Below are 14,335 nucleotides of genomic sequence, written 5' to 3' on the forward strand. Positions count from 1 at the left end.
GTTATTTGACCTTCTTCCTGTTTGCCCCGGAAGTAGTATTCCAGGAAGTACATGCTGAGTTGTGAAGAAAGCTCACATGAGGCAGACATTCTCAATCCTGTTCCATCCTTCTTATACGCTAGGCAAGACGCAATGTCTGTGAGTATCCTTGTTTAGTAACATGATAACAACCTTGTCAATGTAGTATTTTGACAATACTTTGTCAATAAGAAGTTATTAGCTGTTAGCTACCGAGGTTTAGCTTCAGTGCTATTTAGTTATACAATTAGTCTATTCTGTTGTCATAAACATGTTTATATCTTATGTAATATCTAATGTATAGTACTCAGCTCTATGTACAAAACATACTTTGTCTTTGTTTACAGTTTCACAAATTTTATTCAAGTAAAGCTTCAAAACCACACCCTGTTTCTCGAGGAGTTATTTGAATGAGTGTTTAGCTGACTGGACAACTGGATAAGAGTACATCTAGCAAGACCAGTACAGTGAAAAGACAGCAATATGGCTAGCTGTGAAGAGAGGAGATCCTCCACGTGGAGCAGCAAGGACTCAAGAGTTAAGTGGATGTCATCTAGGCGCAGATTAAGCCATCACGACACAGCCAGCTTAAGTCTTCACCTTGTACACCACACTTACCTCACATCATCATGGCAGGAGGTAATACCGAAAATGCTACTCAGCGAGTAGAAGACCTTATACAGTTCGATGAAACTGAAGAATGTGACAATCTGTCTATAAGCTCTCGTTACTACAGATCGTCAGCTGGTTCTAGGTCATCAGCTGGTTCTAGGTCATCAGCCGGTTCTAGGGTAAGCATGGCCATCGCCAAAGCACGGCCTAGGCTAGAAGCAGCCCAAGCCAGAGCTGCTTATGCCAACAAAGAAATAGAAATAAAAGTTGAACAGGCCCATCTCAAAGCTATATTAGACGTGCTGCAGCAAGAAAAAGAGATAGATGCTGCATTAGCTGAGGCACAAGTATTCGAAGCAATTTTAGTGGAAGCTGATCCCGAGACAGCTAACAAACCTTTAATTCCCGTTCCGCGGCAGAGTCGACGACAGCACACCAGAGATTACGTGAGCGACCAAGCCAACATACAGTTTACGAGAGAGAGGGATAAAGACCCGCACATCTCTACAAACGCAATCACTTCATATAACATGCCCCAAGTCGCCGACCAAGGTCAAAATAGACAGCGTGCCTCAAGTCGCAGGTCCTCCCCTGCAAAACAGAAGACACGGTGCAGAGGAATAGAACACTGAAGAGAGAAAGTCAGCAGCAAACCCCCTTTCGTCTCCTTGAGACCCCCATCAGAGCCCCTATTCAAGGCAACCCTGGCACAGGTCCCAGCACGTATGACCTTGCCAAATACCTTGCACGCAGCCAGCTGGTGACTACAGGGTTAACCACGTTCGATGACAGGCCAGACAATTATCGGGCTTGGAAGTCCTCCTTCCACGGTGCCATATCGGGCTGAGACCTGTCTGCAGGAGAAGAGCTCGACCTCCTTATCAAATAGCTCGGCCCAGAGTCCGCCGGACAGGCATGCAGGATAAAAGCAGTCAATGTGGGACATCCACCAGCGGGGTTGAAGATGGCTTGGGCGAGGCTGGAAGAGAGCTACGGCTCATCTGAAGCCATTGAAAGGGCTCTCTTTGACAGGTTGGAGAACTTTCCGAAGTTGACAAATAAGGAACCCCAGAAGCTCCGCGACCTTGGAGATCTGCTGTCGGAACTCGAAGCCGCAAAGCAGGACGGCTACCTACCCGGCCTATCGTACTTAGACACTTCCAGAGGGGTAAGTCCCATCATTGAGAAGCTTCCATTCAATCTGCAGGAGAAGTGGATATCATTTCGGTCAGAGTTCAAGCTAAAGCACAACGTTATCTTCCCTCCATTCTCCATGTTTGCCAACTTCATCCGTAAAGAAGCCAAAGCCAGGACCGACCCCAGCTTCAACCTTTTCTCCTCCCACACAGCACTTGCCAGGAGAGATAAGTTTGACAGACATGGGAAGACACCAATATCTGTCCACAAAATGCAAGCGTCTTCAACCGAGAACACAAGGGATCAGAAGAAATCTGAGGATATGAGCAAACAATGCCCCATCCACAACAAGCCCCATCCATTAAAGAAGTGCAGAGGCTTCAGGAAGATGACCCTGGAAGATCAGAAACAATATCTCAAAGAGAACTCTATATGTTTCAAGTGCTGCTCTTCCACGAACCATCTCGCCAAGAACTGCAAGGTAGATGCAACATGCACAGAATGCGAAAGTGATCGGCACATTTCAGCACTCCACCCAGGCCCAGCTCCTTTGAAGTCAGAGTTGTCTTCTCCCGCCTCAGAGCACGGCGGGGAGAGAGAGAGAGCTGCCAGTCCGGAGATTACATCCAAGTGCACCGAGGTGTGTGGAGAAGCAGTGAGCGCAAGAGCATGCTCCAAAATATGCCTCGTTAATGTGTACCCTGTAGGATGTCGCCAGGAATCTGAAAAGATGTATGCCATACTGGATGAACAAAGCAATCGTTCTCTAGCAAGATCCGAGTTCTTCGACATCTTCAAGGTCAAAGGAAGTCCATCGCCTTACACATTGAAGACGTGTGCTGGACTTTCAGAGACAGCCGGCAGGAGGGCCTGCAGTTTTGTTGTTGAGTCAGCCGACGGGAAAATTAGTCTCCCCCTTCCTACACTCATCGAATGTAATCAAGTCTCCGACAACTGTTCTGAGATTCCCACTCCGAATGCTGCTCATCACCACCGTCATCTGAGACGCATTGCAGACGAGATCCCACCTCTTGATCCAGATGCAGGCATACTTCTTTTGTTGGGAAGGGGCATCCTGAGGGTACATAAGATAATGAAACAGATCAACGGTCCACATGATGCCCCTTTCGCCCAAAGGCTAGACCTCGGCTGGGTCGTTGTTGGAGACGTGTGCCTCAAGGGTGCTCACAAGCCATCTCAGGTGAGCACACTCAAGACTTCCATCTTGGAGAATGGTTGTCCAAGCTACCTTACCCCATGCAGTAGTCAGATCCGAGTGACAGAGAAGTTCGATCATACGGCCCAGCCTCAGGATCCCCAGCGCTGATCTCCACAAACAGCACACAGATGATGCTCACTGGAGAGAACCCGGGTCAGTCAGTCTTCTGTCGCACCGCCAATGACCACAAACTTGCTCCATCGATCGACGACATGAGATTCCTCCAGGTTATGGACAATGAGGTCTCTCGTGACAGCTCTAACAGCTGGGTTGCACCCTTACCCTTCCAGCACCCCAGACGACGGCTACCGAACAACAGGGAGTATGCCTATAATCATCTTAACTCACTCTGTCGCACACTAGAGAAGAAGCTGAAGATGAAAGCACACTTCCTAGAGCTTTTCAACGATCATGCAGAGATAGCTCCTCCACTCCAGGAAGGCCAAGAGTGTTGGTACCTCCCTTCCTTCGGAGTCTATCACCCCAAAAAGCCGGAACAGATCCGTGTGGTGTTTGACTCCAGTGCACCATATCAGGGAGTCTCTCACAACGACGTACTCCTTACAGGGCCCTATCTCAACAACAGCCTCTTGGGGGTACTCATGAGATTCAGGAAAGAGCCCGTCACCATCACTGCCGATATCCAGCACATGTTACACTGCTTTGTGTTGAGAGAAGACCACAGAGATTTCCTCCGCTTCCTGTGGTATCGCAACAACGACCCCAACAGAGACATTGTGGACTACAGAATGCATGTCCATGTATTCGGGAATAGCCCATCCCCTGCTGTCGCCATATACGGACTAAAGAGGGCTGCCAAGGAAGATGACTTTGGTAGTGATCATGGTGTGGAGATGCCGGTGTTGGACTGGGGTGGACAAATGTAAGAAATCACACAACACCAGGTTATAGTCCAACAGCTTTATTTGAAATCACAAGCTTTCGGAGCGCTGCTCCTTCATCAGGTGAAGTGGAGAGATGCATAAAAACACAGCTTATATAGTCAGAGAATAATGTCAGATGTTTACAGGTAATCTTTCTAGAGATAATCACAGCAATCAAAGGTGTAAATGGTGTCCAATCAGGTCAGTCAGGAAAACATTACATCAAAGAACAATGAGGTGGGGTCACAAGGGGTCAAATGTTGCAGATGCTGGGGTCTGTATGAAAAACAAAAAAACAGACAAAAAACATTTTTTTTGCTGGAAATCACAGCAGGTGTTTTTTTGTTTTTCATACAGACCCCAGCATCTGCAACATTTGACACCTTGTGACCCCACCTCATTGTTCTTTGATGTAATGTTTTCCTGACTGACCTGTTTGGACACCATTTATACCTTTGATTGCTGTGATTATCTCTCTGCCGAGGTGTGATAAATGGCAGTTAGAAAGATTACCTGTAAACATCTGACATTATTCTCTGACTATATAAGCTGTGTTTTAATGCATCTCTCCACTTCACCTGACGAAGGAGCAGCGCTCCGAAAGCTTGTGATTTCAAATAAAGCTGTTGGACTATAACCTGGTGTTGTGTGATTTCTTACATTTGGCAGTGATGTGAGAGGGTTCATCGAACGAGAGTTCTACATCGACGATGCACTGAAGTCATTCCCGACCGAAGCAGAGGCCATCAGTAGCCTTGGACAAGCTCAGGAACTGCTTGCACTATCGAACCTCAGGCTACACAAGATAGCCTCTAACAGACCAGCAGTGATGGAGGCATTCCCCCCTGAAGATCGTGCTAAGGACGTCAAGGATCTCGGCCTCTCCACTGATGACCTCCCCCTATAGCGTAGCCTAGGAGTGTCTTGGAACATAGCAACAGACACGTTCACGTTCCAAGCCTTAGATGACAAGAAACCCTTCACACATAGAGGAGTGCTCTCTACAGTCAACAGCCTATACGACCCTCTCGGCTTCTTAGCCCCTGTCACGATACAAGGCAGGCTGCTCCTCAGGGAACACTCCACATGTGCTGAAGAGTGGGATTCACCCATCCCTGAAGAGATGGAAGCAGAGTGGGACAGATGGAGAGACTCACTTCAAGACTTACAGGAGATCCAAATACCTCGCTCCTATACGTCCTTCTCTCCCTCAAATGTCCAATTCAAAGAGCTTTGTGTCTTTGCAGATGCATCCGCTAAGGCCATTGCAGGTGTGGCTTATCTGAAGGTCACCACTCAAGATGGACAAAGCAAAGTCGGCTTCGTCTTTGGTAAGGCCAAGTTGGCACCCCAGCCAGACCTCACCATACCCAGATTGGAACTGTGTGCAGCAGAATTAGCAGTTGAGATTGCAGATTTCATAGTAGAGGAGATTGATCTGAAGTTCGACAGCATCAAGTATTATACAGACAGCAAAGTGGTGCTAGGATACACCCATAACCAAAGTAGACGGTTCTATGTCTACGTCAACAACAGGGTCCAACGTATTCAACAGTCCACATCCCCACAGACCTGAACCCAGCTGACCATGGGTCTAGATCTGTAACAGCGTCCCTTCTCAGCAGCACGACTTGGCTGTCAGGACCTGCTTTTCTTCAGGATCAGTCCCTGCACTCCTCTGAACTCAATGAGTCATTCAACCTCCTCAACCCTGTTTCTGACTCCGAGATACGCCCACAAGTCACAGCAAACATTACTCAAATCTCTAAGGACCTGATGAGCACCAAACGCTTTGAGCATTTCTCCAAATGGAACACTCTCATAAAGGCAGTAGCACGCCTAACCCACATAGCTCATACCTTCTCCCAGCCTACACAAGAGAGTAGCTGCCATGGGTGGCACATCTGTCGTAAGAGTCCCTCTGAAGAGGAGCTCAAGAGAGCCAAAATCCTTGTGATGAAGAGCGTCCAACATGAGTGTTATTCAGAAGAGTTGAAGTGCATAGCAGCAGAACGCAACCTACCCCCTCACAGCAGTCTACGGAAGCTGCATCCTATCGTCGACACCGACGGACTTCTCAGAGTTGCGGGACGCATATCACAGTCGTCAAAGAGGGAACAGCAAAGATCTTCTCTCGGCCTGTCTCAGAGGTGGACTTATTTTGTCGCCAGAGGACTCCAGTGACAAGTAGAGTTAGGATTATGTGGGGTCGTTAACGACCCCAGACAGGGAGTGTTCAGGACTTATTACATGCATATAGCACCCTCTAGTGGTAGTTAGTGTATGGCAGTGTTATTGTATAGCAGTGTGTTATTTGACCTTCTTCCTGTTTGCCCCGGAAGTAGTATTCCAGGAAGTACCTGCTGAGTTGTGAAGTAAGCTCACATGAGGTAGACATTCTCAATCCTGTTCCATCCTTCTTATACGCTAGGCAAGACACAATGTCTGTGAGTATCCTTGTTTAGTTACATGATAACAACCTTGTCAGTGTAGTATTTTGACATTACTTTGTCTATAAGAAGTTATTAGCTGTTAGCTACCGAGGTTTAGCTTCAGTGCTATTTAGTTATACAATAGTATCGCGTTAGAGAGGGTGCAGAGGAGGTTCACCAGGATGTTACCAGGGCTGGAGCGCTTCAGCTATGAAGAGAGACTGGGCAGATTGGGTTTGTTTTCCTTGGAGCAGAGGAGGCTGAGGGGGGACATGATTGAGGTGTACAAAATTGTGAGGGGCATAGATAGGATGGATGCTGAGGAGCTTTTCCCCTTAGTAGAGGGGTCAATAACTAGGGGGCATAGATTCAAGGTAAAGGGCGGGAGGTTTAGAGGGGATTTGAGAAAGAACTTTTTCACCCAGAGGGTGGTTGGAGTCTGGAACTCACTGCCTGAAAGGGTTGTGGAGGCAGAAACCCTCACAACATTTAAGAAGCATTTGGATGAGCATTTGAAATGCCATAGCATACAAGGCTACGGGCCAAATGCTGGAATATGGGATTAGATTAGACAGGGCTTGATGGCCGGCATGGACACGATGGGCCGAAGGGCCTCTATCCGTGCTGTATTACTCTATGACTCTATGACTCTATAATAGTCTATTCTGTTGTCATAAACATGTTTATATCTTATGTAATATCTAATGTATAGTACTCAGTTCTATGTACAAAACATACTTTGTCTTTGTTTACAGTTTCACAAATTTGTTCAAGTAAAGCTTCAAAACAGCAAACACGCTTGTCGAGGAATTATTTGAATGAGTGTTTAGCTGACTGGATAACTGGATAAGAGTACGTCTAACGAGACCAGTACACAAGTGCACGTAGTATAAGGAATAAATCAAGCTAAAAAAAAGCACAAATTCAGCTTCAAGGGTATAATGTAATAGCTATTGCAGAGACCTGACTACAAGCTGGGTATGACATGGGAACTAACTATGTCAGGTTATAAGGTTTTTAGAAAGGACAGGGAAATTGGAAAAGGAGGAGTAACAATATTGATTTTAATAAAAACACTATTGCAGCACTTTAAAGAAGGGATAGCAGCAAGAGTGATCAGGCAGTGGAAGCACTTCGGGTAAAATTAAGAAACAACAAAGGATGCAAGACTCTGGTGGGATCTGTCTTCAGACCTCCTGACAGTAATGATATAGTAGTGTGATGCATAAATAGAGATAAGAGAAGTATGTAGTACAAGCAAAGCGGTTACAATGGGAGATTTGAATTTAATTTCCTCTAGTGGGGGAATCCAGAACAAGACGGCATAATCTTAAAATTAGAGCCAGGCCATTCAAGAGTGAAATCAGGAAGCACTTCTCCACACAACAAGTAGCTGAAATCTGGAACTCTCCCAAACAGGCTGCGGTTGCTGGGTCAATTGAAGATTTCAAGACCAAGATCAATAGATTTTTGTTAGGTATAGGTATTAGTCAAAGGCAGGTAAATAGGGTGAGGTACAGATCAGCCATGATCCAATTGAATGGCCGATCAGGCTCAAAGGGCTGAATGGACTACTCATGTTCCTATATTCTTTTGTGCGTTACACAGAGAAAATGTATTTGACATACTGTATTCAAAAATGTCTTCCAGGCATGTGGGAATTCTATTATAATATAAAGTCAAAACAGTAGAAAATGATTAAATGCCCAGTTATCATATTGATATATTGTTGTCTTGGCAGAATGCTTCTCAAAAACCATTATCTGAACAATGATTGTCACTACCATTGCTGAGTGTCTCCCATAAGCTTTTGCTGAATTCAGATTATAGCACATAAGTATTCTGTTGACACAGAGTTTATATGTATGACACAGAAATGCTATCTAGTTACTGGATTTATAACTTATCACTGCAATGCTATCACTGCAATGCTTTCATTGACTAACAATGACCACAAAAGGACATAAGTGAGGCACCTTGTCTTGGGTAAAATGGCTTTTGCATGCACTCACACACTTCCTTTGTTCTTAGCAGGAAATTTAAATGAGATGCAATCCCCGCCTCCCACCCACTACCCCCACAACCACATGATCAAACTTGGGTAACTAAAATACATTAACTAAAATATAGAAATCACTTAGCTGACTACATTACATTAAACAGATTATTTTATGAATCCTTCATTGATCAAGATTATTTGTGGGACCCCAGTAAAGTCCAGAAGGCACTTGATACATTTCATCCTTTTATCAATAATCTGGTCATGGAGCCCAAATAACACCTTGAATAAACACTTCTTCACACAAAGTAGTAGAAATCTGGAACTCTTGATCAATATTCTATCAGTAATTCATGATATATTTATATATATGTATATATTAAAAAAGAGGTACTCTTTCTTTCTTAATACTAAAGCACTGTGTTCAGCTTTAATTATCATGGCAGAATGCAAACACATTAGGAAAGGGTACAGGGAAGAGCAATGGGGCAGATTCCCAAGTGTAAAGGGAATGAGTTATGAGCAAAGATTAGAGAAACCTAAACACTACAGTCTACATAGAAGGTAGAGGCATCTTCATCAAACTATCTAAATATTTAATGTTATAGATAAAGCATTATTCAAGCTTTTTACTTCAAAGTAACCTAGGAAATTAAAACCAGAGGTCATAGATGGGAATTCGTGAAAAGTAAATTTAAAGTCTAGCAAAGAATTTCGTTATTAGAAGAACGATGAATGCTGGAATACTAGGCAGAGTAGTAGAGACAAAACCATAGGAACTGTTCAAGGCACCATTGCAGGATGTGATTGGGCAGTTGGGAATTAGAAATATGAGGTGCGGTGGTCTGAATGCTCTTACATTCTAAACAATTTTATTTTGCAAACTTCTGAAAAATAAGCATGATCATCTCTGTATGTTTTTATTCCACCCTATGTTAATATGAAGATGACAGCTTGTTTTTCAATATTATACTTAAACAACAACATATATTTATATACGATAGCAAAATACTGTGGATGCATGAAATCCAAAATAACAACAGAAAATGCTGGAAAAAGTCAGCAGGCGAGGCAGCATCCGTGGAGAGAGAAATAGAGTCAACGTTTCGGGTCGAACCCCTTCTACAGAACTGAGAGAAAAGGCAGGAAATGAAACAAAAGGCAGTTTGGGAGCTGGGAAATGGGGGAGGGGATGAAAGAAGAGACATTAAGAGATATTCAAGGTGAGACGAGATAGTAATAGGACAGGTAAAGAAACAGACAATGTAGAGGAGACCACATCATGAGCAGCGAATACAGTATACTAGATTGCAAGAAGTACAAGGACTATGAGGTTGATGGCCATGGGGGGAAGATCTCCAGAGGGGATGAGGTCAGTGACAGTCTTGGAAACGGTGGTTTGATGTTCGGTAGTGGGGTCATGGTCCAGGTGGAGGTAGGAGGAGGTGTTGGAGAGTTGGCGTTCAGCTTCCGCTAGGTAGAGGTAGACCACGAGCTTCCGGTCGCCTGTCATTTCAATTCACCATTCCATTCCCACTCAGGCCTCACCGTCTGCGGCCTCTTACATTGTTCCATGGAAGCTCACCGTAAACTCGAGGAACAGCACCTCATCTTGCGATTAGGCACTTTAAGCCTTCCGGACTCAATATTGAGTTCAACAACTTCAGATCATAACCTCGGCCCCTATTATATTTCTATATTTTTTTATCCACACTTTTGGTTTGTGACTTTTCCTTTTTTTTTCTCTCTCCCACATGGCAGCTGTCTCTCACTCTGCCAGCGCATTTCACACTTCATTTAGAGCCATTGTCTGTTTCTTTACCTGTCCTATTACTATCTCGTCTCACCTTGAATATTTCTTAATGTCTCTTCTTTCATCCCCTCCCCCATTTCCCAGCCCCCAAACTGCCTTTATTTTTATTTCCTGCCTTTTCTCTCAGTTCTGTAGAAGGGTTTCGACCCGAAACGTTGACTCTATGGGCAGGATTTTCATTGGGCCGTGGAGTCGGGATTGGAGGCGTGCGGGGGGTTAAAATCCCGAAATCAGGGGTCCCAACCCCTTCCACCACCCAACCCGCCTCCATGCCAGATTCAAAGGAGGTGGGTACCTGCCCTGCATTGGGACCCGCCTACTCGAGGCGGGAAGTGATTAGTGCCAATTAACTGCCTGTTAACAGGTAGTTAACAGGCAGTTTTTAGCCTAATCCCTATTTTTAATGCTGAAGTGTGGGATCCCTGATGGCTCCAAACCACGCCAAGTTTGCGAGGCGGGCCGTCGGGTTGAAGGACTTGGAGGGGTCGAGATGTCAGTGTTCAGGTGAGTGATGTGTGCATGAGTGCAAAGGTAAGTGTGTTTGGTGTGTCAAAGTGTTTAAAGAAGTTTAAATGACCTTTTCCTACCTTTACAGCCTTCCTTCCTTTAGGTCTCGGGAGTCCCTCAACTCATCGGCACAGAAAGCAGAATGGCTGCGAACTGTCAAAAGTGACAGCCTTCAGTTTTCTGTGCAGGAGAGATTTCTAACTGAGTCTGTGGAGAAGGACTCAGGTTAGAAGTAAGACTGTCAGTGTTTGACAGCTTCAAACAGCTGTGATACACTGATATTTCGTCTGTCAAAACCTCTTGACAGATGAAATTTCAGTCTGCGACGTCACCTGTTGCCGGGTGGCCCTTAATTGGTCTGCTGAGCCCGCTGGGCGGGCTCAACAAGGTCAATCAAGTTAAAATTGCGTTGATTGACCACATCTCAATGGAGGCGGGACTACAACCCCGAAAGTTGTAGTCCCGCCTCCTACCCGACTCCTGAATGAAAATCCAGCCCTATTTCTCTGACCACGGATGTTGCCTGGCCTGCTGAGTTTTTCCAGCATTTTCTGTTGTTATTATGTATTTATATAGTGCCTTTAACATAGTAAAACGTCCCTTCACAGGAGTATTACAAGGCAAAAGATTTGACACCGAGCCATATAAGGAGAAATTAAGGCAGATGACCAAAAGCTTGGTCAAAGAGGTAGGTTTTAAGGAGCGTCTTAAAGGAGGAAAGAGAGGTAGCGAGGCGGAGAGGTTTAGGGAGGGAATTCCAGAGCTTGGGGTCTAGGCAACAGAAGGCACAGACACCAATATTTGAGCGATTATAATCAGGGATGCTCTAGAGGGCAGAATTAGAGGAGCGCAGATATCTCGGGGGGGGGGGTTGTGGGGCTGGAGGAGATTACAGAGATAGGGAGCGCTGAGGTCATAGAGGGATTTGAAAAAAAGGATGAGAATTTTGAAATCGAGGTGTTGCTTAACCGGGAGCCAAAGTAGGTCAGTGAGCACAGGGGTGATGGGTGAATGGGACTTGGTGCGAGTTAGGACACTGGCAGTTTTGGATGACCTCAAGTTTACGCAGGTTAGAACATGGGAGGCCATACAGGAGTGCTTTGGAATAGTCAAGTCGAGAGTTAACAAAGGCAATGAGCTGAGGCAAGGGTGGAGACGGGCGATGTTACGGATGTGGTAATAGGCGGTCTTAGTTATGCTACGGATATGCAGTCGGAAGCTCATTTCAAGGTCAAATTTCAGTGTGACTGCCCTTGACATCAAGGCAGCATTTGACCGAGTGTGGCATCGAGGAGCCCTGGTAAAACTGAAGTCAATGGGAATCAGGGTGGGAGGGAAACTCTCCATTGGCTGGAGTCATACCTAGCACAAAGGAAGATGGTTGTGGTGGTTGGAGGTAAATCATCACAGCCCCAGAACATTGCTGTAGGAGTTCCTCAGGGCAGTGTCCTAGGCCCAACCATCTTCAGCTGCTTCATCAATGACCTTCACTCCATCATAAGATCAGAAGTGGGGATGTTCGCTGATGACTGCACAGTGATCAGTGCCATTCACAACTCCTCAGATAATGAAGCAGTCCATGCCCGCATGCAGCAAGATCTGGATGACATTCAAGCTTGGGCTGATAAGTGGCAGGTAATGTTTGCACCACACAAGTGCCAGGCAATGACTATCTCCAACAAGTGAGAGTCTAACTACCTCCCCTTGACATTCAATGGCATTACCATCGCCAAATCCCCCACCATCAACATCCTGGGGGTCACCATTGACCAGAAACTTAACTGGACCAGCCACATAAATACTGTGGCAACAAGAGCAGATCAGAGACTGGGTATTCTGCGGCAAGTGTCTCACCTCCTGACTCCCAAAGCCTTTCCACCATGTACAAGGCACAAGTCAGGAGTGTGATTGAATACTCTCCACTTGCTTAGATGAGTGCAGCTCCAACAACACTGAAGAAGCTCGACACCATGCAAGTCAAAGCAGCCCGCTTGATTGGCACCCCATCCACCACCTTAAACATTCACTCCCTCCACCATTGGCATACTGTGGCTGCAATGTGTACCATCTACAAGATGCACTGCAGTAACTCACCAAGGCTTCTTCGACAACACCTCCTAAACCCGTGACCTCTACCACCTAGAAGGACAAGGGCAGCAGGTGCATGGGAACACCACCACCTCTAAGTTCCCCTCCAAGTCACACACCATCCTGACTTGGAAGTATATCGCCGTTCCTTCATCGTCGTTGGGTCAAAATCCTGGAACTCCCTACCTAACAGCACTGTGGGAGTAATTTCACCACACAGGCTGCAGCGGTTCAAGAAGGTGGCTCACCACCACCTTCTCAAGGGCAACTAGGGGTGGGCAATAAATGCTGGCATTGCCAGCGATGCCCACACCCCATGAACAATTTTTTTTTAAATGACACCAAAGCTGTAAACAGTGTGGTTTATCCTCAGACAGATGTTAGGAAGAGAGATGGAGCCAGTGGCTAGGGAACGGAGTTTGTGGCAGGGACCGAAAACAATGGCTTTGGTCTTCCCAATATTTAATTGGAGAACATTTTTGCTGTTGGACAATCAGTCTGACAATTTAGAGACCGTGGAGGGGTTGAGAGAAGTGGTGGTGAGGTAGAGCTGGGTGTCATCAGCGTACATGTGGAAACTGACGCTGTGTTTTCGGATGATGTCACCAAGGGGCAGCATGTAGTTGAGAAATAGTTGGGGGCCAAGGATAGATCCCTGGGGGACATCAGAGGTAATGATGCAGGAGCAGGAAGAGAAGCCATTGCAGGTGATTCTCTGGCTACAATTCGATAGATAAGAATGGAACCAGGCGAGTGCAGTCCCACCCAGCTGGCCAACGGTGGAGAGGCGTTGGAGTGGTCAATCGTGTCAAAGGCTGCAGACAAGTCAAAAAGGATGAGGAGGGATAGTTCATCAAAAGAAACATGTTACCATCTAGTTATTAAAAGTAGACATGCTGTAAAAAATTATATATTAAAACTAATCTTTCACCCTTGGCAGAATGGGAGGGCTAGAAATCTATATTTTCTTCTCGACATAATGATAGCCATGTGTACTTCGGTAATCTTGTGCAATACACTGAACCAATAGTTGTATGCCCTCTAAACCTTCAAGATACCCGAGTAGGGGAGATTTCCATCTTCCCACCCTACCCCCACCCCACCCACCTCCCCGACCTGGCAAAGACAACTTTGACTTTAGAATGAGAAGGAAGTTCTTTCTTTCAGTTGTGATGCTATTTCTTATGCTATGCCGGTAAGTCACAGCACAGATACACAAACTCTAGTAACCTGGGAAGGAAACCTCTTTCATTTTAGTGGGGAACTGGCAGACATACGAGAGGTATAACATGCTACAATCCTGCAAATGATCCGACGAGCTGGTTGCACACAGTTCACAATAAAGCTATGAAAGCAATACTTTCAATATTGCTGCTGATATAATTTTGCATCCCTTTTTCAAAATCATAGAAATTAAATAACAAAGACAGGTTAGGAGGAGAGTTTGACCACAGGGATATCGTCATCAAGAGCAATGCATTCTTTTACATTTTCACAGAAGGTTTGTGTATGTAATGCTTTCAATATTGCTAAAAAAAATCTTCCTTTCCACTGTTCCCTGAAGATGACATTTCAAGGTGGGGCACGGTTCCAAAGGTGCCAGCTGTTCTCCATTATTTTGTCTAA

At 45.5% G+C, this 14,335-nt stretch overlaps 1 protein-coding gene across 1 annotated transcript in view; it reads right to left on the minus strand.

Moving 5' to 3' along the window:
• Nucleotides 1-14,335, minus strand: part of LOC147120556 (low-density lipoprotein receptor-related protein 1-like) — a 2,135,446-nt gene that overhangs the window by 1,817,354 nt on the left and 303,757 nt on the right. The gene's annotated exons all lie outside the window — the stretch shown is intronic.

The sequence above is a fragment of the Somniosus microcephalus genome, chromosome 4, assembly GCF_052327205.1.
Source record: "Somniosus microcephalus isolate GS21.2 chromosome 4, FLI_Smic_1.0, whole genome shotgun sequence".
Taxonomy (NCBI): Eukaryota; Metazoa; Chordata; class Chondrichthyes; order Squaliformes; family Somniosidae; genus Somniosus; species Somniosus microcephalus.